Raw genomic sequence first — 26,045 nt, 5'->3', positions numbered from 1 at the left:
ACATCTTCCCCCACCATCTGCTCCACCGTTAATCCCCACCGCCCCTCCCTTCTCCCCACTACTACCCACCTCCCTGTCCCCATTTGCCACCTCCATCTTGCCCACTCCCCACCTCCCTGCTCCCCTTCGCACCCTTTCTCCTGCCCCATCTCTCTCTCCTCCCTAACATCCCCTACCTCTCTCTCTAAACTGCCCCCTTTTATCTCCCCCGACTCCCCACACCTTTCCCTCTCCCCCTTCGCCTACCCTACCCTACCCTTTGCTCCGTTTGCCCCATCTTCCGCTTCCTCCCGCTCACCTCCCCGCCTCTCGCCCTCCCCCCCAGCTCCCTCGACTCTGGTCGCTTCCCCCTCTTCCCTGCCACCCTCTCTCACCCCCCTGTCACCATCGTCCTCAGCCTTTCTCCGCCCCCACCTCTACCTCACCCGTCCCCCCAGTCCGTCCCCATCTTTCGGCCTTCATTCATGTGATTGGACTTCGTCGAATCCGGCTGCAAATGCCACGTATACTTAAACTGGTTTATATGTCCCAGTGCCTCACGGGCGGGTTAATGCTCCCGTTGCACCGAGTCGGTAAGCAGCCTGCAGTCGTGGATGCCGTACCGTGGAGGCATTTATTCATGTTATTTACGTCATTCTTCCTCTAAAATCGCAGCTGTATCTTGCGTCCCCATCGGCGAGGTAAGTTATATGAGAAACTTCTTCTCGGCAGTCCAGTCGCTTGTTAGTTTTATTTTTGGCATGACTTTTTCTTCAGAGTTACCCCCTACCCCAGCTTGGTGAAGGAACCTTTACTGTTATCCTTGCCACTCCGGATGCAGTTAAAAGTCTTTGAAAAAGCCTTTAAAAGAACCGTGTGAATGCACAAAAAAAAATCCCAGTGATAGTTTGAGCCCTGTACTGTAACTCTGTCGCTTGTCTCTGAAGGTAATTAATATCGCTTTGAAAGAAATAAAATCCTTGCGTTCAGCTACTGTGAAGATTGTAACTATGGTTTAGAATGTGTGTTTAATGCACTGAGATAACAGCTTTTGTTCTCTGATTAGTTTGTTGATATTTAAGCCTTTTAAATTTGATATAGCAAATAAAGCCATATGTTATATGGACATAGTATGCTTCAAATATTCCTCTGGATTGCTCCTGTTCTTGCAGTAACTACCACGTCTGGATTCCTATTTAACGTGGCCTTTTGAGTCCTGATATTTGTACTGATCTTGATACCAGATTAAAATGAGCCCATCAGCATACCCCCCCCCCCCCCCCCCCCCCGCGCCTATCGGAATGCCTTGTGAATATTGCCATGGCATCTACTTCCACCACTTCCCCTGGCAGCATGTTCCAGGCACTTTTCGCTCATTATGTAAGGAAATGTATTACTCAGATTGAAAGCGTGCAGAGAAAATTTACAAGGATGGTGCCAGGACTTGATGATCTGAGTTGTAGAGAATGGGTGAGTAGGTTAGGACTTTATTCCCTGGAGTGTAGGAGATTGAGGGAGATTTGATAGAGGTATACAAAATTATGAGGTGTATAGATAGGATTAATGAAAGCAGGCTCTTCCTGCAGCGACACACAGAAAATGCTGGTGGAACACAGCAGGCCAGGCAGCATCTATAGGAAGAAACACTGTCCACTTTTTGGGCCGAGACCCTTCCTCAGGACCTGCATTTTCTGTGTGTTGTTTGAATTTCCAGCATCTGCAGATTTCTTCATGTTTGCTCTTCCTGCAGCTGCTGGTTGAAGCTAGAGGTTGTAGGTGAGAGGTGAAAGGTGAAATAGTTAAGGAAAGCTGAGGAGGTGTGGTGTGGAAGAGATATCAGATAAAGTGGTGGATACTGGTTTGATTGTAACACTTAAGAGAAGTTTGGATAAATACAGTACTGGGAGGGGTATGGTGGGTTATGGTCCAGGGGCAGGTTGTTGGTACTACTAAGAAAAACAGTCTGTCACAAACTAGACAGGCCAAAGGGCCTGTTTCTGTGCTGCCTCTATGACTGTGTGGGGTAAAATAGCTGTATACCCCTTTCACCTTAAAGGTATGCCCTTTTTATATTTGGTATTTCCATACTGGGGAAAAAAGACTCTCTGTCCTATCAGGTTGCTTCTCAGTTTTCATTTGTCCTTGCAGTGCATTAGTCACAAACTTCCAGTCAGAGTGATACTCAAACACTCTCTTCTATGGTCAAACCAATCTTCTATCTAATCTAGCAAGTCTCTATACATTCCCACGTTTATCAATTTTCTAAATCGGCCTATCATGGGGAAACTTTGTGACAGTTTTAATACAGTCCTTATTACAACATCCACTATCCTACCATTATCAGTCATTGGTATTTTAATTTAGACAGCAGTGATCTTTTTGAGTAATTGAAAGTAATGATAACTTGCTGTCTATTTTAATAAACTACCATGTTTTCATTCTTGTTCAATGTACGCTGATGATAGTACCACATATTTGTCACAGTCATCATGGGCCACATTTGTCTTGAAATCAACAGAACAATCACTATAGTTCTTTAAAGAACAGCATAATTCAATTATGGTATTTTAAAAGATATGTCTGAAAGAAACGTTTTCCCCCTTTTACCTGCAGACGGATTTTTACATTTTTTAAGTAGCTGTCTGATAGTTCACCTGTGGGACGAGCTGTTAAAATCTAAAATCTTTGTATACTAATATAATAATGAAGTAACATGATTACTGATCCCAAGGTAGTTCACATCACATATCTTGAACTGAGAAAGAAGCAATGGAAAGGTGGTAATTAGAAATTTGTTCAGTGACTGAACTTTTAAGCATTGAACACAATTTAAAGGTGTGGAGGCAGAGGTTTATAGAACATGCTTGAAGTTGAAGAACAGTGTTCAATTAACTAAATGTGACCTGACGGCTCAGACAGGGATCACATTAGGCATCTGTCAGTCATAAATCAGTGTATAAACTTTCACACAGGATTCTTAAGCTTTTTATTTCACTTTGACAGTTTCGTTTCTGCCTCTTTAATCAAAAATAATTGACTTCATCATTTGATCCTTTTGTGTGCAATGACTATCTTTCACCACTTCATTCTGACTGCAAAGAATTTATCAGAGAAGCTCCATTCTCCCTTTTCCTGCATTGTAATATGTGTTTCAACAGCAATTTGGTACAGTATCAGAGATCTGGAACCCTGATGACCTGTCTCTGTACTAAGGATGTGAAATAAGCTGGGTGTTTACAGGGACATAAGGAAACAGAATGAGGCTTTTGAGAGCTGACGTGGATTTCATGGGCTGATGTTGAGATTTCTAATATAGGGTCATGGAAGATTTGGGTTGGTTGGGGAGGTAACTGATGTGAAACTAAATGGAGAGAAATGGGATTAATGTAAATGGGTGTTTGACGTGGGCCAGATAATGCTGTTTCCATGCTGTGTCAATCAGTTATTAAATATAGCTGTTCAATCACTTTTGTTTCAGAAAATAAATGGGGCTGAAATTGGGAATTTTGACACAGCTCAAATATTTGTGGACTTAACTGAGAATTGTCATTTCTTTCACCCAGGCTTGTCCTTGAGATAAAAATTTAAAACTTAACTTGACTGTACAAAAACAATTATAGCATTCAGTATCAAGGCACATGCATTACAAAATGCTGTGTCTATTTTTACAGCAACCTTGAAGCACTGGGGTGTCAAAGTGGAACTCCAATTGTGAAGAGGTTCTTTAATCAGTTTCACTTAAACTCCTAGCACTTTTATCACAAGCGTATGTATCTAAACCAATTCTGATTTGAATAAGCAATATACTTTCTAAGACAGTTATTGTCCTTTGGGATCAAGAATAACTTTCTCTGTGCTAGTTTTGAATAGCTTAGGCCAGAGATTCCCAAGCTTCAGTGGAATCGTAGGTCTTCTGTATGTTCCTAGTGCATGGGGAGATATTCTGTGACATCCTGGATGCTTCTTTTCTTTGAGTAGTTATGGCCAGGTGTCAGTCTGGATGTTGCATTCCTGCAAAAAAGGTTTTGAAGGTTGTTGACTTTTTTTCTTTCCTGTCTCGTTAATAACTGAGTTACAATAGAGTGTCTGCTTTGGATGTCTGATGTGACCAGTACAATGCTAAAGATAATCAGGATCTCAGTGCTGGGGGTATTGGCTTATGAGAGGACAATATCATCAATTTGCTTATTCTTCCATTGAAAATGGAGGATTTGCATTATATGCAGAGGTAACATTTTCCAATGCCTCGAGATGTCTGTTGTAATTGGTCTGGATCGCATGAGCATTGCACCGACATGGATTGCTGCTGCCCAGTAGACAAAGTGTTTTGTGTTGGGTCTGACACCTCTGATTTTTTTTTTCTTCTCTGTTTTATATTCTTGTGCTTCTGACTTTTTGTTGCCATTTGCATGATTTGATTTTTGCACTTGGAGGTGGAGGGAGGGTTGATGTCTGCCTTTGACTGGATTCCATGTTTTTTGTTTTGTGGCTATTGGTGGAAAGACTAATCTCAGGGTTGTATACTACATGCATACTTTGATAATAAATATACTTTGAAACTTTTGAAATGAGAGTCCTGCGTCAGATGAGCTGCATTTTGATCTCTTAATGAAACTTTAAAAAAAACTGTAGAAAAAACTTTATTGGAACATGTCTAAGAGACTCCATGAAATCTATACTTTGTGAGGTATAGACAGTGTAAAATCTTACACATTTCAGAGGCATTTGGACAAGAGTAGAAAAAAATAGACATTTTTGAATGGTGATTTCAACTGAAAACATAGTTTGCATACCATGAGTTTCCCCAAATGAACAGGTGTGCTGCAAAACAAAGACTATGGATGTTCTTTCTTTCAGTCCTTGCTGAAGACTTTGACTAAAATAGTAAAAAGCTGGAATTTAATTCCAACATTGTGGAAGAGTTGTGAAAAAGTTCTGCCTGTGAAAACATAGGATTAAAGCTCATAAAATTGTTTTTTTTTATTGGCTAAGGTACAGGTAGACAGATTGTCTAACGGCTAATATTTAAAGTAGTGTAGAAACAAGGAAATGGATAAAAAACTTTTTCATGTGGGATAAAAATCCTGCAAAGAGATGAGTTTTAAGGAATAGATAACTTTATTGTGAATAACAATGTATTCATCCATATTGGGTCAGGAATATAATGTACAATTAAAGGGTGAGTAAGGAAATGATTGTGATTTTTATCACAGATTACTGAGGGAAATTCTTTAGTGGGTAACGTCCCAGACATCAAAGTCTATGGCACATGTTAATGACTAAAGATTTGGACACATTAAAAGTTGATAAAATCTTAGGATCCATTAAGTACAGAAGAGATTCATCAGAATGCTGCCTGGATTGAAAGATTTCTCCTTTTTTTGTGCATCAAGAGGTTGAAAAGTGACCTGATAAAATTATTTAAGATTATGAGAGGAATAGGTGGTCCAAATCTTTTTCCCCTCACTGTAGGATCTCGAAGACCCATACACATAGATTTGAGGTGAAAGAAAGGAATTTTAAAGTATCTTTTTTAATAACCTGTTTGATATCTGGAATCCACTATTAGAAGAGGTGGTAGAATAGGAAACAATTATGTATTTAGGAGAAATTTAGACTGGCATTTAAGTAGGGAAGGCATGGCAAGATGTAGTGCAAATCCAGGCTAATAGATTTGGTGTGTGTGAACAAAAAAGCTAGTATGAATGTGGTAGGTCAATGGGCAATTAGTCTTAAGAACTAGGAGGGAGAGTGGGCTAGTTGGTCACTGCTATTCATCAATAGAGCTAAGGTAGATCTTAGCTATTATATTTTCCGATGCCATCTTGTATTCCTTGGGACTTGAGAAACTGAGTTACCAGGAAAGGTTGAATAGTTTAGGACTTTATTCCCTGTAGCGTAGAAGAATGAGGGGAGACTTGATAGAGGTATATAAAATTATGATGGGTATAGATCGAGTGAATGCAAGCAGGATTTTTCCACTGAGGCAAAGGGAGAAAAAAGCCAGAGGACATAGGTTAAGGGTGAAGGGGGAAAAGTTTAAAGGGAACATTAGAGGGGGGCTTCTTCACACAGAGAGTGATGGGAGTATGGAACGAGCTGCCAGATGAAGTGGTAAATGTGGGCTCACTTTTAACACTTAAGAAAAACTTGGACAGGTACATGGATGAGAGGTATATGGAGGGATATGGTTCAGGTGCAGGTCAGTGGGACTAGGCAGAAAAATGGTTCGGCACAGCCAAGAAGGGCCAAAAGGACTGTTTCTGTGCTGTACTGTTCTATGGTTCTATTTCCTGATGATCTAGAAATGTGTCCATCTCTTTGTTGTATGAGGAACCTGATGAAAAATCCAAATTCACCACATCCTTTAGTTTACCTTTGTATATTCTGCTAGTCATATCCTTGGGAATTCCAAAAGATTAGTCAAACATTGCTCAGTCCTGTTTGTCTTTTTGAGGTTTTCTATTATTGCATCATTCTATTGTAGATTCCAACATTTTCTCCACTATTGATTGGGTGACTGATCTTTATTTCCTTTCTTAATTAGTAAAGTCACATTTAATTTTCTGCAGGAATCATTCCAGATCTCTTGATTTTATAGCAATTACAACCATACATGGCGCCACCTCTTTCAAGACTTAGAACTACATACTTTTGGATCCATGGTGTTTATAAGCCTTCATTTCCTTTATTTTCAATAGCTCTCATTTTTGGCAGATTCTCTTTTGTAAAAATCCATGTCGGTTTTTTTTTGTGTGAGTTATCTTCTATTATCTTACCCCCCCCCCCCCACTTTCCCATTGCAAATATCCTGCCATTGGCTGTAAGGAAATTACATTTGCTCTTGCTAGTCTTTCACTGTATTCCATCTTCCATCTTTCACGAATTGGTTCTCCTTTGCTGAATTCCAAAATGCTTGTAATCCTCAAGCTTGCTTTTATCCCTGGCAACAGTATAGCTTCTTCATTTGATTTAATGCTACCTTTTAAATTCTCCAGTCACCCATGGCTGGATCACTTCACCTGTTGGCTCTTCACCTGTTTTTGGTAAATGACATATCATTTAAATACTAACTATTCGCAGTTACAGCACTGAAATGAACCAGTCTATATAGTGAGGTTATTCCAACTGTGCTGTTATTTGGGTATCATATAATATTGACTCAATAATGAAATAGGAACAGTGCTATTAAATCAAAGTGGTGTGTGTGATTTGAAGTTTGTGGTGTCTTTGCTGGAGATCCCACATTCTCGGGGTTCTTTCGCATGCTTCAGGCATCCTACCTTCAATGATATTAATTGTAATGTGTCAGAGATAAAAGTCAAGGAGATTGTACTGCCAAATTGAGGAAAGATTCACATACTGTAGATCTTTATTTTTATACATTAGGAATAGAGAATAAAGAAAAACATTACTGGAGATCTTTAACGTCAAACTATGTGGTGACTTGGAAGTCTGATATCTTTTACTCATCTATGACTACATAGCCTGTTGGGCTAGTGTTGATCTGAAGTCCTGTTGAGTTTCTTTGAAATAGTGTTTAGTGGTTGTAATAGAAGTGTTTCAACTTCTAGAATATAATAGCTCAGAACAAAATTGGATGTCATAATGGATATATTCTCATTTTCATTTGCATGCCAGTTGGTGTGTATATCCTGGTTCTTGTTATTAATAAAGCTAATTTTTTTTCTTAATCTGTGACAAATTTGCAGCTTCAAATTTAAAAATTAAAACTGTAATTCTTTCACAACTTGAGCAGCGCAAATAAGTGTGAGGAGATGATGGATCCAATAATAAATACTGAACAAATAGTAAAGTGGAATATTTAATGGCTGGTACAGAATCAGATGATCAAATACTTAATGTAGTAAGATTTTATATAATTTTGAGGATGAATAACTTTGTTCCAGAATACCATATAATATTCCCAATGAGAGTTCCATGTTTTCTTAAGGATTTAACTTAAGGATTTTGCTTGTGGTGGGGAAGGGACTTCAGATCTGATGAAGGGTCTCGGCCTGAAATGTCGACAGTGCTTCTCCTTATAGATGCTGCCTGGCCTGTTGTTGGGATAACGAAGACATGGCTGCAGGACGATCAGAACTGGGAAATGAATGTACAAGGGTATACGTGCTATCGTAGGGACAGAAATGTGGGCAGAGGGGGTGGGGTGGCCCTGTTGGTGAGGAATGAGATTCAGTCCTTTGCAAGGGGGGACATAGGGTCAGGAGAAGTAGAGCCTGTGTGGATAGAACTGAGGAGCAGTAAGGGCAAAAGGACCCGAATGGGTGTTGTTTACAGGCCACCAAACAGTAGCATGGATATTGGGTGCAAGTTGAATAGGGAGTTAACATTGGCATGTGGCAAAGGTAATGTCTCAGTAGTTATGGGGGATTTCAATGTGCAGGTGAACTGGGAGAATCAGGTTGGTGCCGGACCACAGGATAGGGAGTTTGTAGAGTGCCTATGGAATGCATTCTTGGAACAGCTTGTACGACAGCCGACCAGGGACAAGACTATTCTGGATTTAGTGTTATGTAATGAACAGGATTTGATAAGCGATCTTGCAGTAAAGGAGCCATTAGGAGGTAGTGATCATAATATGATAAGTTTTTATCTGCAATTTGAGAAGGATAAGGGCAGCTCGGAGGTGTCAGTGTTGCAGTTGAACAGGGGAAACTATGGAGCCACGAGGGAGGAGCTTGCCAAAGTTGACTGGATGGATAGCCTAGCAGAAAAGACAGTGGAATAGCAATGGCAGGTATTCTTGGGAATAATGCACAAGGTGCAAAATCAGTTCATCCCCCAGAGAAGGAAGGATTCAAAGGGGGGAAAGGGGCCACAGTGGTTGACAAAGGAAGTCAGAGATTGCATAGCATTAAAAAAAAAAGGAAGTGTGACAGAGCTAAGGTGAGTGGGAGGACAGATGATTGGGAAGTTTTTAAGGAACAGAACTTAACTAAAAAGGCAATATGGGGAGAAAAAATGAGGTACAAACGCAAGCCAGCCAGGAATATAAAGGAAGATAGCAAAAGCTTTTTTAGGTATGTGAAGAGAAAGAAGATAGTTAAGAACAATGTTGGGCCCTTGGAGAATGAATTGGGTGAAATTGTTATGGGAAACAGAGAAATGGCAGAAGAATTTAATGAGTACTTTAGATCTGTTTTCACTAAGGAAGACACAAGCAATCTCCCAGATGTATGGATGGGCCAAGGACATAGGGTAACAGAGGAAATGAAAGAGATTGACATTAGGAAGGAAACAGTGATGAGAAGACTGACAAATCCCCAGGTCCAGATGGTCTGCATCCTAGGGTACTAAAGGAGGTGGCCCTGGAAATTGCGAATGCATTGGTAATCATTTTCTAATGTTCCTTAGATTCAGGATCAGTTTCTGAGGATTGGAGAATGGCTAATGTTATCCCACTTTTCAAGAAAGGAGGGAGGGAGAAAAAAGAGAACTATCGACCTGTCAGCCTGACTTCGGTGGTGGGGAAGATGCTAGAGTTCATTATTAAGGATGAAATAGTGGCGTATTGAGATAGCAGTGATAGGATTGGGCCCAACCAGCATGGATTTACTAAGGGTAAATCATGCTTGACTAATCTGTTGGAGCTTTTGGAGGATGTAACCAGGAAGTTAGATGGGGGAGATCCAGTGGATGTAGTGTACCTCGATTTTCAGAAGGCATTTGATAAGGTCCCACATAGGAGATTGGTGGGTAAAATCAAAGCTCAGGGCATCGGGGGGAAGACATTGACATGGATAGAAAACTGGTTGGCAGATAGAAAGCAAAGGGTAGCAGAATGGCAGGTGGTGACTAGTGGGGTGCCACAGGGCTTGGTATTGGGACCACAGCTGTTTATGATTTACGTCAACATCTTAGATGAAGGCATTGACAATAACATCAGCAAATTTGCTGATGATACTAAGCTGGGTGGCAGTGTGACATGTGATGAGGATGTTAGGAGAATTCAGGGTGACTTGGATAGGCTGGATAAGTGGGCAGATACTTGGCAGATGACGTTTAATGTGAATAAGTGTGAGGTTATCCACTTTGGGAGTAAGAACAGGAAGGCAGATTATTAACTGAACGGTGTAGAGTTAGATAAGGGAGAAATACAAAGAGGTGTAGGAGTCCTTGTTCATCAGTCACTGAAGGTGAATGAGCAAGTGCAGCAGGCAGTGAAGAAGGCTAATGGAATGTTGGCCTTTATTACAAAGGGAATTGAGTACAAGAGCAAGGAAATCCTCTTGCATTTGTACAGAGCCCTGGTGAGATCACACCTGGAGTATTGTGTACAGTTTTGGTCTACAGCAGGGGTGGGCAAACTTTTTGACTTGAGGGCCACAAAGGGTTCTAAAATTTGACAGGGGGGCCAGACCAGGAGCAGATGGACAGAGTGTTTTGGTAATACACCTCATAAGAGAAAATAAAATATCATGGGATATGTAGAAAACATGTGCTTTAATTTCAATTGAAAATGAACAAATGCATTACAACAAAATATCTGTCTTTGAAGTCCCATGGTATTTAGCTATTTATTGAAATGACTTTTAAAGCACTGAAAATTCTGTTATCCTTCAAGATATTATCATCATCACTCTCCTCCTGAATGTCTTTATTTCAAAAACGGTAGGAGATGCAGGTCTACTTGTCCTGCTCCTTCTTATTCAATTGTCCCCTGTGCCAAAACTCAACAACGACCCGCACAATGACAAAGCAGGGAGAGCGCGCCGGTATGCGGAGCTCTGTGCTCGCAAATCCCCGCGGGCTATCTCCCTTAGCCGGAACGCTGGCTAATTGTGAGCCGGTTCGGATGTGCCAGGAAATGGGTCGCCACAAGGTCACAAAGTAAAGCACAAATGTGGAGTAATACGCTGCACCTCAACAAAGGTCAATGTATGTAGAGTGCGTCATCTATTGGGAAAACGCCAGAATTGCGGGGAGAAAACGTTAACAAGGCTTATTAATATAATTTCATCAAGTTCTGCGGGCCGGATTAAAAAGTTTAACGGGCCGCATATGGCCCGCAGGCCGTAGTTTGCCCATGCCTGGTCTACAGGGTTAAGGAAGGACATCCTGACTGTAGAGGGTGCAGCATAGATTCACGAGGTTAACTCCTGGGATGCCTGGACTGTCTTACGCAGAGAGGTTAGAGAGACTGGGCTTGTACACGCTGGAATTAAGGAGATCGAGAGGGGATCTGATTGAAACATATAAGATTATTAAGGGATTGGACAAGATAGAGGCAGGAATTATGTTCCAGATGCTGGGAGAGTCCAGTACCAGAGGGCATGGTTTGAGAATAAGGGGTAGGTCATTTAGGACAGAGTTAAGGAAAAACTTCTTCTCCCAGAGAGTTGTGGGGGTCTGGAATGCACTGCCTCGGAAGGTAGTGGAGGCCAATTCTCTGGATGCTTTCAAGAAGGAGCTAGATAGGTATCTTATGGATAGGGGAATCAAGGGATATGGGGACAAGGCAGGAACCGGGTATTGATAGTAGATGATCAGCCATGATCTCAAAATGGCGGTGCAGGCTCGAAGGGCCGAATGGTCTACTTCTGCACCTATTGTCTATTGCCTGCTGTGTTCCACCAGCATTTTGTGTGTGTTGCTCGAATTTCCAGCACCTGCAGATTTCCTCATGAGGGACTTCAGAGCTTGGATGTTCTACCATTCATTCAAATGGGGTTTCTTGTTTCATAGATGTCTGTAAAGAGTACGAGTTCCATTTGTATACTACCTACATTCTGTAGTATCTACTAAAAGAACCTAACTTGCCAAAATATTTACTACTAGTTAAGTCCTTAAGAAAATGTGTGTATGTGGAAAAAGCCAATCTCATTTACATGTAATGTTAATTTACGTTATGTATCTTAATCAATTGGAGAAGTTGTTCAGCCACAGGTATAGTAAAATATGATGCATTTAAAGGACTAAGTAGCACAATCAATAACCTTGATTTGACTTTTTCAATTGGAACTTCAGACTGTAATTTAGAATGGGTTTATTATTGACACCAAGATGCAGTGGAAATACTTTCTTCGTGCTACCCAGTTAGACCATGCCATGTATAGGTATACTGAGTTAGGGAAAGGTAAAAACGTAATGCAGAATATTATGTGGCAATTAAAGTGCAGTACAGCTAATCAAATAAAAAGCGGGGGCCACAGTAAGGTAGATTAAGAAATTAGAACTTCTCTTTAGCATGTGAGAGATCTGTTCAGGAACTTGATAACTTTGGGATGGAAGCTGTTCAAGAAAGCATTTTCCACCAGACTCAAGTCGCTGCCCAGTGAGAAAAGAGCAATGACCGAGGTGGGAGGCCTATTTAATTACGTTCACTGCTTTCCCAAGACAGCAGGATGTGTACACTGAGTCAGTGGAGGGAAGGCTGGGTCGCATGATGTAACTTGAAGCTCTGTGCAATTCCTTGCAGTCTTGGGCAGTCACCATATCGAGCTATGGTGCAGCTGGAGAGGTTGCTTTGTGTAATGCGTCTGTAAAATTAGGTAAGAGTCATTCGGGATGTGCTGAATCTCATAGCTTTCTGAGGAAGAGGAGAAGTTGATGCTACAGCCAAGAGAACTGACCAATGTGGCTGAACCAGGACAAATAGTTGATGACACTTACACTCAAAAATTTGAAGTTCTCAATATCTCCACCTCTGTGTCATTGATACAGGCAGGGTTCTTTACTTGCTCTTGTTTTCTGAAGTTGATGGCCAACTCCATTGTTTTGCTGATGTTGAGGGTCTTGGCCTGAAACAGTTACTGCTTTTTTTCCCCCATTGTAAATAATGCTGACTCTGAGTTCCTCCAGAATTTTGTTTCTATTCCTCAAAATTTCCAGCATCTATAAAACGTCTTGTCTCTTTGAAGTGAGGTGGTCTTGAAACCATGCTATAAGGCTCTCTGTGTCTGTTATTTGAGATCTGTCCCATTACAAATGTGTTGCTCGTAGACTTGAAGATGGAGAGAGCAGAAATTGATTTCCAGTCTGAATGATGATTTATAAGTCTACATTTTACCTTTGCAGAGAGTTGATTGGTATTTCTACTCTCAATTAATATTCAGCAACTTTTTGTTCAACAAAAATGCACACAGTGTGGTCTGGACCAGATTTAGTTGAGATGAATCAATAATGTTTACTTCTAACATATATTTTACTCGACCTGCACATTACTGTAGAACAGCAACTATATTGACTGATTTACAGTATTAAAAACCATTAACTACTTGACAAAATTGTGCATTATCTAAATCTAATAATTTTGGTTATAAATTCTTATTTTCATGTTCTTGTGTGACCACATTTCAGTTTTATATGTAGAGAATTTGCAGAGATCGCTGACAAAATTATTTGTGCTTGAAAGGCTATGCTGTGACAGTTGTATCTAATGGATGATATTGGAGTGGAAGATCCTTTCTAAGCTTTGGTGGAAGGGCATTGTAGTAGAGTGTTATCTTCGGAGTTATTGAGGTACTAATTTAAATGTACTTGAGCTGTGGGGTTTTCTGAAATACTGTCATTCTACTGGCTTAAGCAGATTTATAAAATTATATGCTATCATGTTTGAGCTTTTCATCTTGAATTTATATTGAGATTTACTATGAGTCATTTTGCATATCAGGAAGCAGGAAACCATTTTTGTCTATGAACACGTGCAGATGTTTTATATTGTGAGCTCTAACTTGGTGTTAGTTCCTAAATTAGGTTTAGACTTTGCTTCAGCATGAAATTAGCGTGATTTGCTTGATATAATTTAAATAAGTTCCTGAAAGAATCTGAATTTGTATTAGCCATGAACCTAGCACAATGAAAACCTGCAATGATTTTGAAAATGATAACAGTTTTTTAAGCTATTTAGCCAAGTAATGGTAATCAAAGGGTTTGTCAAGATCTGCATTTCTGAACAGTGTAAAGAAGAGGCAGATGGATTAATGAAGCATGGGGATTAGGTAGCTGAATATATGTCATGCTAGAATTAGAGGGTTGGATATGAAGAGTGGGTTTGTAGCATTAAATTAATACTTGGGTAAAATTGGTTATTTACATTAAATTCCACTTTTTATTATTCACATTGTTGTCAAGAGCAAGTATGCAAAAACTTGGGAGGAAAATTTGCAGCTTAAAATTTCGGACAAAGAGTGGAAAACAGCTTGTACCAATGCTCATACTAAGTCAATAAACACTCGTCTTAAATTGATACAGTACAAATGGTTAATGTTGACATATGTCACACCGGTGGAATTAAACCAATACAACAAAAACATATCAGACATATGCACAGAATGTACAGAAGCTAGAGGTACATTGTTTCATTGTATGTGGCAATGTAGAGAGACTGGAGCATTCTGGGAAGAGGTACGAGCTATAATTGAGAACATTATTTCAAAACAAGTTTCACTGGACCCTAAACTCTTTCTGTTGGGTTTGTACCTAGAGAAACACAATTACAGTAAAAATAAACAAGCATTTATGGATCTCAGCTTACTTCATGCTAAAAAATGTATTGCACAATTATGGAAAAGTACTGATAGACCAAGCACTACTCAATGGATAAGGCAGATGTTATCAAGACTCCCATTGGAAATGATAACCTATAATATTAAGGTCTAAACAGCAGATATTTGAGAATATATGGAGACCCTTCATTAACTATGTCAAGGATTTGGACTCAACAGAAGATTACAAGAGTATTACCTTCTGTAGACAATGCAGCTTCCAAACTTGTAGAAATTTATATTATTTATTAATTGATTTTTGAATTGTATTATAAATACCTGTTAAATTTTACACATTTTTTATATGTAGATTACCACTTGCTGAAACAGGAGTAGCTTTTTTTGTGGTTTTTTTGTGTGTGTTGTGTTGTCTTGTTGTGTTAATACAGCAACTTCTGTATTTTCTGAATAATGTAAGAAAGTATAGGAAGGTAAAAGCTGTATTTCATGGTATCAAAATGCAAATAAACATATTGTGGCAAAAAAAATATGCACAAAACCATTGGAAGATTTCTAATATAAACCTTTTCTGGTCTAACCGAGGATGACAAAATTATTGTAAGAAATATTAGCACAGTCATAATACTAGGCAGAGACAGGCCCCTTTGGACTAACTGGTCCATGCCAACCACAGCATCATCCTACCTGCTAGTTTTTCCCCCCACCCCCCCGCCCCCCGTGTACCCATCCAAATGCCTCTTAAATGTTGCAGTTGCACCTGCCTCGACCACAACCTCTGGCAACTTATTCGAGGTACTCGCTAACTTCTCTGTAATGAAATTACCTCTGGAGTCTCCCCTCTAAGCTTGTATCAGTACCCTCTAGTTTGGACGCACCAACTTTGGGGAAAGATTATGACAAGTTATCCCTATCCCTCATGATTTCATAAACTACTTTGCTTTCACCCCTCATTCTCTTGCACTCGAAATAAAGGTCCAGTGTGGTCTATATCTCCTTGTAACTCAGGCCCTCATCCTCAAATCTCTTTTGTACTGTTCCTGGCTTGACTGACTTTCCTATAACAGGATGACCAATATAGTACACAGTACTCCAAATGCGGTCTCAATGATGCACAACTACAACATAATGTTATTTGCTGCTAAAGTCCCTGCAAGGTGACATTCCTTTTCTAATTTTTAAATTTATCTGATAGTATTTGTTAGATAATCCATGAAGAGTATCCTGCCTAAGCAATGCTATTATGGCCATCCTTATCAAAAAGGCAACAGCTCTCTGCTCTTGCCTGTTCCTCTGTCATGTCTAAAGCATCAATATCCGGGAACATTGAGCTGCCAGTCTTCAGCCACGTTTCTGTTATGGCCTTAATGTCCATTGCTTGTGTCCATCCATACCCTTGGTTCATTCACCTTGCCCGTAAAGCTGCATGCATTGAAATAGATGCAATTTAAAACAGTGGCTCTATCTTCCCTCTTTGGTTTCTGCACGTGTACCTCATATTCCCACTAGCTTTCCTCTCTCGAGTCCTGGTCTCCAGCCAGTCTTGTTTTAAACCCTCCCTGGAGGTCAAAGCAAATGTTCCCCACTAGGATGTTGGTCCCCTTGCAGTTCAAATGTAACCTGCCCTTCTTTTAGAGATTTCCTCTGGCCCAGAAGAGATCCAGATAATCCAAGAATTGAAATCCCTGTGCCCTGCACCAGTTCCTCAGCCACACATTCATCTGACCTATCTTTCTATTCCTGGCCTTGCTAGCACATGGCACTGAGTGTAATCTGAAATCGCCACCCTGAGGTCTTGCATTTTTATTTCTTGCCTTTGTGCTTGTTCTCCTTCTGCAGAACGTCAGACCTTGCTGTACCCGTGTGATTTATAGCATCAAGTATATCATACCTGGGGAGAGTGAATGGCTTCCTCTTACTTTTAGCTCTTACAGCCCTTGGAGCGTGCTGCCCAACAACCCCGATTTAACCCCAGTTGAATCAGGATACAATTTATAATTAGCCAATTGACCTACTAAATGGTAAGTCATTGGACTATGAGAGGAAACTGGAGCACCAGGAGAAAACGCACACATTCCATGTACACTTACAAGCTCCTTACAGAGGATGCCGAGGCTGATCTCCAATGCCCTGAGCTGTAATAGAGTTGTGCTAGCCATGTCGCTACCTTTTAAAAGAACGGACATTGTGCTGCAGTTCTGCAAGTTGTTGGTGTGCCTGCACTTGGAACATTGTGTACAGGTGTGCTCACTCTTTTATAGGAAAGGCATTATCAAGCTGGAGGGAGTACAGGTGAGATCTGCAAGGATTTGCCTGGACTAGATAGCCTGAGTTTATAGGGAAAGGATTTTTATTCCTTGGAGTGTAGGAGAATGAGAGGTTTCCTCAGAAGTTTATAAACTCATGAGGGGTATAGAGAAGGTGGACAGCCATAGTTTTTTTTTCGCCAGGGTTGAGGTGTCCAAAGCTGGAAGGCACAGAGACTGTGCAGGGGAGAGATTTAAGAGACCTGAGAGGTACTTCTCTACAAAGGGTGCGGAGTACCTGAAATGAGCTGCCAGAGGAACTGGTTGGGATGGATGCAATTGTGACCTGTACCTGAAATACACCTCATGGCTGACCATTGCCTCAATATCCCTTATCAGACAGGGTTCCTTAATCCCACCAGCTTTGTCCTTCACTCCAACAGGGATGTGCTGGCCCTCCGCACTCTCTGTATCACTTTTAAACGCCTCTCACTTGCCAAACATCCCTTTGCCAGCAAACTGCCGCTCCCAGTTAACCTTTGCAAATACCTGTCTAATGCCTTTAAACTTTGACTTGCCCCATTAACCACGTCAACCTTTCTCCACAGCCACTTTAAGAGTTTATGGTCATCTGTCCTCTAGTGACCCCCGCTGACACATCAGCCTTCAAGTTTCATCTCCAAAGTGTGGGTTAAGAGTAGTCCTTTGTCTAGTAGATACATCTACATATTGCTCTAGAAAACTTTCATGAACATGCTTAAATTCTGTCCTATCTAATCTATGACAGTTCTAGTCAATATTGGGGAAGTTAAAGATCTGTTATTACAGTTCTAATGTTCCTACACCCAATTGTGATTTGCAACGTTTGTACCTCTAATTTTTGCTAACGATTTGAGGTGTTATTGTATAGTTCTATAAAAGTGACCGCATCTCAATTTAAAAATTCTATCCAGTACTAATGTGAGACAATGGGAAGTTTAAAGGAGATGTGCATGGTAGTTCTGTACACATAATGATAGGAATTGTTACAGAAGATGCAAGAGCAACGTTTAAGAGGCACAAGAATAAGCAAGGAATTGAAGGACATAGATTATGTGCAGGCAGATATGTAATTTATATTGGCATGGTCAGCATAGGCACTGGGACCAAAGGACCAAAGTTCTTAAACTGTTTCTGTAATGGTTATATCACAATCCCTTGTGTCTATTCGTCTCCTAAGTTCACTTGCATTACTGTTACCTGACTTGCATTAAAATAAATGCAGTTTAGCCTATCGGATCTTTCTTCCCAATGCTGCCTGGCCCACCTACTAGACTTGCTCCGTTTTACCTCCAATATTTGATTTTATTTTGTTGTAATTGCAGTGGATCCCATCCTCCAGTTGGACTAGATTAGAGCTTCAATATTAGCTATAGCAAACCACCCCACCAGAATATTAATCTTCTAGTTGGGGTGGAACCCATTCCTCTAGCACATTGTGCAGGAAGCAATCCAAAGATTATAACCCTTAAGTTCCAGCTTCTCAAATTTTTTGCTTAACTCCTTTTATTCACTCTGTAGGACCTCATTGCTCTTTCTACCCATCTTATTCATACCAAAGTTCACAATAATGTTGGGTTGCCCGCCCTTCCCCTTTGAGAATGTTCTGGAAGTGCTGAGATGACTTTGCCTCCCTGCTGCCCAGGTCAATATGCCCTCCTGAGTTTCATTTGTCACCAAATAATCTTCTGTTTTTCTCCAAACCACTGAGTTTTTTATCACTATCGCTCTCTTGACTCTGCTAGGCATCAGTTAGCTCTGGTAATGCAGACTTGTTGGCTATCCCTTTCTGCAAGCGTTTGTATGAGAGACCCTTTACGCAAAGAACTGGTCCGATGCTGATATTTCTCTAGGAAAAGAATTTCTTCCAAGATTGTATTTAGATTAAGTGTTTTAAGTTTGCAAGCTGAGTTTCTATGTACATTTTCTGTCAAATACATCAGGCAATGACCAAAAAAAACCATTTTTGCATAAATTTGTTAAGGGGATGGCCTTGTGGTTGATTGTGATACGTTGGAAATACAGAACTGAATAGGCCTTTCCGGCCCTCTGAGCCTCACCACCCAGTAACCCCCAACAACCCTGATTATCCCTTGATTAGGTTAGGGCTAATTTACTACGTGCAATTGATCTACCTGGTAGGTCTTTGGACTATAGGAGAAAACTGGAGGACCCAGAAAAAAGCCCACATTTTCTATGAGAAGGATGTATAGAGCATGGAGTGGCACTGGAATTGAACTCCGAACCCAGGAAAACCTCAAGCTGTAATAAAGTCACACAAACCATTTCGCTACCCAAGGTATAATGGTTTGTAATACTATTTTTGTTTTTTAGATTATCGTGAGATTGTATATTTACAACTGAAATAACAGCTGTCGTCAAATTGTTTTCTTACCTGGATATTTTTTGTGCAGAAGACTTGAGTCTGTAAATGTTTCTTTGCTAGCTCTTTTGTTGGGATTATTAACTTTTTATTTAGATCTTCCAATATCGTAGCTGTTGGACAAGGATATATTTTCTTAAGTCCTCTTTGTGAAATCATACCTTATTAATATATTATAGGTAATTAGAGAGGCTTTGTTCAGTTTAATATTTTAATACTGTTAAATTGGAACAAAAACAATAAGACTTGTTAGCAAAACTTAATTTCCTAAAATTTTACTTGCTTATTTTCTCTAATGTTTATTTGTTTTCATTCACCATTAATTGTTCAAGGAAAATGTTTTTAACTTTTTTGAGCAACACGCACAAAATGCTGGAGGAACTCAGCAGGCCAGGCAGCAGGTATGGAAAAGAGTACAGTCAACATTTCGGGTTGAAACCCTGCCGATTTCCAGCATCTGGAGATTTTCTCTTGTTTGTGATTGGATTAAACTTTTTTTGGCTTGTGCTTATTGCAGTTCATTTATCTTTAAGGCTGGTAAATACAGCTAGTATCCTATCCGGGTAATTTTCCAGACAGTGACCAAGCATAGCAAGTCTAGTAGCTGGGCCATGCAGAGGTGGGAAGAGAGGTCTGATGGGCATTTATTTTAATTCAAGACCGATGACTAGTAATGCAGGTGGACTTGGGGGATGAATACAGTTGGTATATATTTGGATGCCATGAGTTGAGTGTTGATCACATCTTGTTTTATTTTAATGCAGTGGGATCACTAACTTTTCTCTGAACTATCAAATCCAAAAGTTCCAATGATTTGTAAGGGCTTAATCTGTTCAATGACTTCACATGCTCAGAATAGCAGACCATTTTAGCAAGCATTTCTACTGACCCAGTCAGATCAATGATACACTATGCCTTACTTTCATTCCAGTTGTCAGTATCCACACACAACTGGAGCACTACATAGACTCGTAGAGAAGTACAGCAACAAGCCTTTAGCCCATCTAGTCCATGCCAAAATATATTTTAAACTGCCTACTCCCAACAACCTACACTGGGACCAGAGCCGTCCACACCCCTACTATCCATGCACTTACCCAAACTTCTCTTAAATTTTGAAATCAAATTCGCATGGACTACTGGCGCTGGCAGCTCATTCCACACTCTCACGACCCTCTGAGAAAGTTTCCTCACATGTTACCTTTAAACTTCTCACCTTTTACCTTTGACCCATGACCTCTGGTTGTAGTTCCACCATACCTCAGTGAAAAAGCCTGCTTGCATTTACCCTATCTATATGCCTTTATAATTTTGTATACTTCCATCAAGTCTCCTCTCAATCTTCTATGTTCTAAAGAATACAGTCCTAACCTATAAAATCCTTCTTTAATTCTCCAGATCCGGCAACATCCTTGTAAATTTTCTCTGCACTCTTTCAACCTTGTTTACACCTTTCCCGTGGGTAGGTGACCTAAACTGTGCATAATACTCCAAATTAGGCTTCACCAACATCTCATACAACTTCAATATGACATCTCATCTTCCGTCCTCAATACTTTGTTTTCTGTTGGCCAATGTACTAAAAGTTTTCTTTATGACCTTATCTAGCTGTGATGCCACTATCAATGAATTATGTATCTGTATTTCCAGATTCCTTTGTTCTACCACACTCCTCAGTATTCTATTGTAGATAGTATAAGACCTACACTGGTTGGTCCTACCAAACTGCAAAATCTCGCACATGTCTACATTAAGTTTCATCTGGCACTTTTCAGCCCATTTTTCCAGCTGATGCAGATCCTTATGCAAGTCATGATGGCCTTCCTCATTGTCCATTACACCCCCCAATCTTGGTGTTATCCACAAATCTGCTGATCCAGTTATCCACATTATCATTCGGATCACTGATATAGATGACAACCTGATTTCTCTCAGGATAACAAATACCACCTCCTCTGTAGTCTGCACAGGGTCCATGAAGTTGATACTGCTTTGCCTTCTTTCTGTAGACTCTGTATCTGTCTCCAGGGTAAATACAGATGCAAAGAATGCATTTAAAATCTCCCCCATCTGTTTTGGTTCCATACATGGTTTATCATCCTGGTCTTCCAGAAGACTTATTTTGTCACTTGAAATTCTGTTGCTCTTAACATACCTGTAGAATCCCTAGAGATCCTCCTTCACCTTGTCTGCTTGAGTAACTTCATGCCTTCTTGATTAATTTCAGTAGCATTCTCTTACATTTTTCGTACTCCATGAAGAGCTTATGGAGTACGAGAAATATAAGAGAACACTACTGAAATTAATCAAAAAGGCATGAAGTTGCTCTAGCATTTGTTCCTGCTAGTAGTTACTTTTTTCTTGTAACCAGGGTCTCAATATATTTTGAAAATCCTACACTTTACCTTTTTTATTCTGACAGGCACAGAAGCTTTGTATTCTCAAAATTTTGTTTTTGTGGGCCTCCCACTTTCCAAGTACCACCTTTGCCAGAAAACAGTCTGTCCCAAACCACACTTGTCAAATCAATTCTGATACCATCAAAATTGGCCTTGCTTCAATTTAGAATCTCAACCCACAGACTAGACCTATCTCTTTCCATATTTACTTTGAAGCTAATTGCATTGTGTTCCCCTACACAAATTGTCACCTGCCCTGTATCATTCCCTAATAGCAGATCCAGTATCGCATGCTCTCTCATTGGATTTCTACTGATGAATGGAAACTCTCCTGAACCTGTTTGCCAAACTCTTTCCCATCCAGTCCTTTTATAGTTTGGGAATCCCACTCAATATGTGGACAGTTTAAAAACACCTACAAAAACAAGCTTGTGTTTCCAGTCTGGAGATTACAGTCTGTAATCACTTTACAGATTTGTTCTGTAACTCCCTCGGACTGTTGGGTGGTCTGTAATATAGCCCCATTAACATGGTCGTGCTTCTCATATTTCTCAGTTCTGCCCATTACACCTCACTAGTCAAGTTCTCCAGTCTGTCCTGACGGAGCACCGCTGTAGCATTTTCCCTCACTAGAGTAACTTCATCCCTCCTCCTTTAATCCCTCCTTCTCTACCACATCTAAAACAACGGAACCCCAGAATATTGAGCGACCAGTTCTATCCCTCCTGCAGCCAAGTTTCATTAATGGCTACAACATCATAATTCCAGGTGTTGATCGGTGCCCTGAGCTCATCCACCTTTCCTACGATACGTCTTGCATTGAAATCTATGCAGTTCAGGACACTAGTCGCACCATGCTCGATCTTTTGATTCCTAACTTTGTCTTGCCAACATTTGCCTCCACTAACTGTTCTGGCATTCCAGTTCTCATCCCCCTGCAAATCTAGTTTAAACCCCACTATGCAGCATTCGCAAACCTCCCCACTGGATATTAGTCCAGTTCAGGTGCAAACCTTCCCTTCTGTACAGGTCTCACCTTCCTTGGAAGAGAGCCCAATGATCCAAAAACCTTATGCCCTTACTCCGACACCAACTCCTTAACAATGCATTAAGTTGTATAATATTCCTAGTTCTGGGCTCACTAGTATGGGGCATGGGTAGCACTCCTGATATCACAACCCTGGAGGTCCACCAAACTCCCTAAGCTGCTTATGCAGAACTTCGTCACTTGTCCAACCCACGTAACTAGAACCTATGTGGATCACAACCTCTGGATGTTCACTCTCCCACTTAAGAATGCTGAGGGCTCAATCCAAGATGCCTCCCAGGTGCTAAGGCCTGGGACAACATACCATCCAGGAATCTTGTTCTCACCACAGAATGGCTTTCCATTCCCTAACTAATGAATCCCCTCACCACAGCATGCTTCTTCTAACCCCTTTCCCTACTGAGCCACAGAGCCAGATGATACCAGAGACCCGACCACTATGACTTCCCTCTGCTAGGTCAACCCACCCTCCCAAGATCCCACCCAATGGCTACAGGGGTACTTAGCACTGGCTCCTTAATCCCTTTCCTGACTGTCACCCAATTTCTCGTGTTCTGCATCTTGGGTGCAACTATCTCTCTATGTGTCCTATCTATCACCCCTTCAGCCTGCCAAATGATCCCAGGGTTCATCCAGCTCCAGCTCCAACTCCTTAACGTGGCTTGTTAGAAGCTGCAGCAGCTGGATGAACTTCTTGTAGTTGTGGTCATCAGGGACATCAGTATTGGTGTTATTGAATTTGTTGTACTGTATATAATTGTTTATTAGGATAATGTATATTGAAATGTATAGAACAAGAAGGATAGCCAAGTGCACCTTGCAATTAGCAATGCAAGAAATAACAAAGGAATGGACAAATAGGACAAAACTAGGACAGTGGAGTAATTTTCATGGTTGAACTAGTGATTACATTGATGTTGGGAACATTTTGTTCATTCCATTTAGGATGCCAATTAAGGAGTTAGTAGAGTTAAGGGACATAATGGTGATTAAATTTCAGAATGGCATTGCTGTCTTTTCAGAAGATAAAATTAAGGGCAAACATTGAGATGAGACCAGTTTACATCCTGTACAGGTTCCAGAGTTAATGTGTTGATGAAGCAAGAGAAGACATTACAGATGTAGGGCAGACAATGACAGCATTTGGAGAAAGGCATAAGTTGCCTGAAACATTTAATTTTAAGACATAAAAAACAAATGGGAAATGTGTTTTTCTGTGGCTGATAAAGAACTAAAGATATTATTAAGTCTAAGAATTTAAGAAATTGTCCAAACATTAGGTAGCTTCTCAGACTGCTATGGGAACTAAACCCTGCCACCATGATTCGGTCTGTACCCAAGCTTTCCAATATGACCTGCCACTTAAATCTATCAAACATTGGGACTTTCCTCATTATTGGCAATGCCCCATCTCTCCCTCAACTCTGCTTCAACCCCACCTCTGCCCTTGTCTTTGCTTGCCTCGCCTCAACGGAGCCTTCCCTCCTCCTCCAACAAAAGTTGCCTGAGCTTTTCTCACCCATTTCTCACCTGTGCCTCCACCAGCGCCACTGCTTGCTTCTCCATTTGTTAGCATTGATTGTTTTTCATAAAGTTGTTGCTAATAAGGTATTTATTAGTTTTCCTTGTTTTGTTTTTGCCTCCGTTAAGTAGTCGCTGGACATTGCCAGTGCAATTTTAAACCGGCTCATTAATATACTCAGGATTAGAAAATTAGTTATCGGATGGAAAGCAAAAAGTGGGAAAAGTGGGGGGGGGGGGGATAAAAGAATTCTTAGGTTGGCAGGTGAGTAGTGAGTGACCACTGCGATCAGAAAATGAGTGCCCAGCTACACTCAATCTATTTCAACGATTTGGCAGAGGGGATCAACTGTCTTATTTCCAAGTTTGTTGGTCATGTGTAAAATTACGTGGGATTGTGACTTTAGAGGAGAATGTAAGGAGGCTTAAGGAGATATAAACAAGTCAGGTAAGGAACAAGAACATGGCTGATGCGGAAAAGTGTGAGGTTGTGCATCTTGCACGTGACTGAAAAGTAGAGCTTTTCAGTAGTGAAAGATTGCATATTGTTGATGTTCAAAGGGACCAGGATGTCCTTGCACTTAAGTCACTGAAGTCCAAAATACAAGTTAGGAAGAGCACCAAGATGAGAACAGATAGTTTATTATGACCCTTGAGTATGTAAATATTGCAGTTGTAAAGGGCCTGGTAAGACTGTATCTGAGTATTGCATATAGTTTTGGTCACCTTATCTGAGAAAGGATGTATCTGCTATAGAGAATGCAGTGAGGTTTCATGACGTATCACAAGTGGGTATCTAGGCATTGAGGGAATCAAGGGTCATGCAGCCAGTGATCTTGAGGAATAGCAAAGTGGGCGTGGAGGACTGGATTGGCTTACTGCTGTTCCTCTTTCTTGTGTCAAAGGCATACATACTTCACATACTCGTTGCAAAATGTATATCAAAGATGGGTTGTTGAACAAGATGATTTAAAGCAGGCAGACATTACTTAATTTTTGTTTGTACATTATAGGTTTTGCTGGTTTCATATTTACTCATTTATATTGTTGGATTCCGGTGTCTTAAATTGAAGGTTATTTTATAAGTCAGGAACGAGGCATAAATCGTGTTGCTTCACAATCGTTTTATTAAGAATTGATAGAACAAAGAATAGGAACAGAATCATGACGGGTCACAGCTCCTTGAAGAGATAAACGAAAGATGGTGTCCATCATCAAACAGCTACTTTCATACCCAAAGGTAAGAAGAATTGAATTCAGATCCATAGTGTTGGAAAGCACTTGGTTAAGACTGCTGTAAAGGTAAACCAATGAGAAAATACTTAAATACGTAATGAAGTACAAGGAAGTGGCAGAATTATGCTTTGCATTGCCACTAAAGGCATATTAAACTGTTATGTGTATGTAAGGGCTACTTAAAATAAAAGCTAATAATTGATTATTAAACCGCAAAGAAATTGATAATTAAAATTAAACAGTCAGATCCAATAATCCCATTTTTGATTCTAAAATGTCAATGGTTGATGTTAGAATCATTTCTACCATTGAATTTTCAGAAGTAATACTTGTGCTATTAATGTTATATTTAAATAATCAAAAAACTACTTGGGTTGTGGAATATCATGGGGTATATATTCAAAGCATTGGTAAGATTATGTCGTGGTTAGGCAGATTAGTGGGCTCACATAAATTTCAATTATTCTATTAATGATTGGCTTTAAGCAAGTACAAAAGATGTAACTTATAAGGCATATTAGTATGAATTAGTGTGATATTGAGTAAGCCCAACTTCTGAGACCTAAATGAATCCAATAAAAGAAATACCATTTATTAGATTGATGCATTTTAGCTGCTTCTTTATGAATATGATCAACCAAATAAGTTATGCCTTCAGGCTTGTCAGGTGTGTAAGTACGACACTCCTTGCCTATAACTGTGTTTGCTCCTTAACTGCTAAGAGTA

General features: G+C 40.2%; 1 protein-coding gene across 1 annotated transcript in view; it reads left to right on the top strand.

The window, feature by feature from the left end:
- The first annotated feature begins 438 nt into the window (after positions 1–438).
- LOC132398222 (fibronectin type-III domain-containing protein 3A-like) overlaps positions 439–26,045 on the top strand; it is a 135,326-nt gene continuing 109,719 nt past the window's right edge. Inside the window, exon 1 of the mRNA XM_059977340.1 lies at positions 439–680. The gene's annotated coding sequence lies outside the window, so the exon portion shown is untranslated. The remainder of the gene's footprint in view (positions 681–26,045) is intronic.

The sequence above is a fragment of the Hypanus sabinus genome, chromosome 8 (genome assembly GCF_030144855.1).
Source record: "Hypanus sabinus isolate sHypSab1 chromosome 8, sHypSab1.hap1, whole genome shotgun sequence".
NCBI lineage: Eukaryota > Metazoa > Chordata > Chondrichthyes > Myliobatiformes > Dasyatidae > Hypanus > Hypanus sabinus.
The sequence above is the reverse complement of the archived record's forward strand: the minus strand, read 5'-3'. Positions and strand labels throughout refer to the sequence as shown.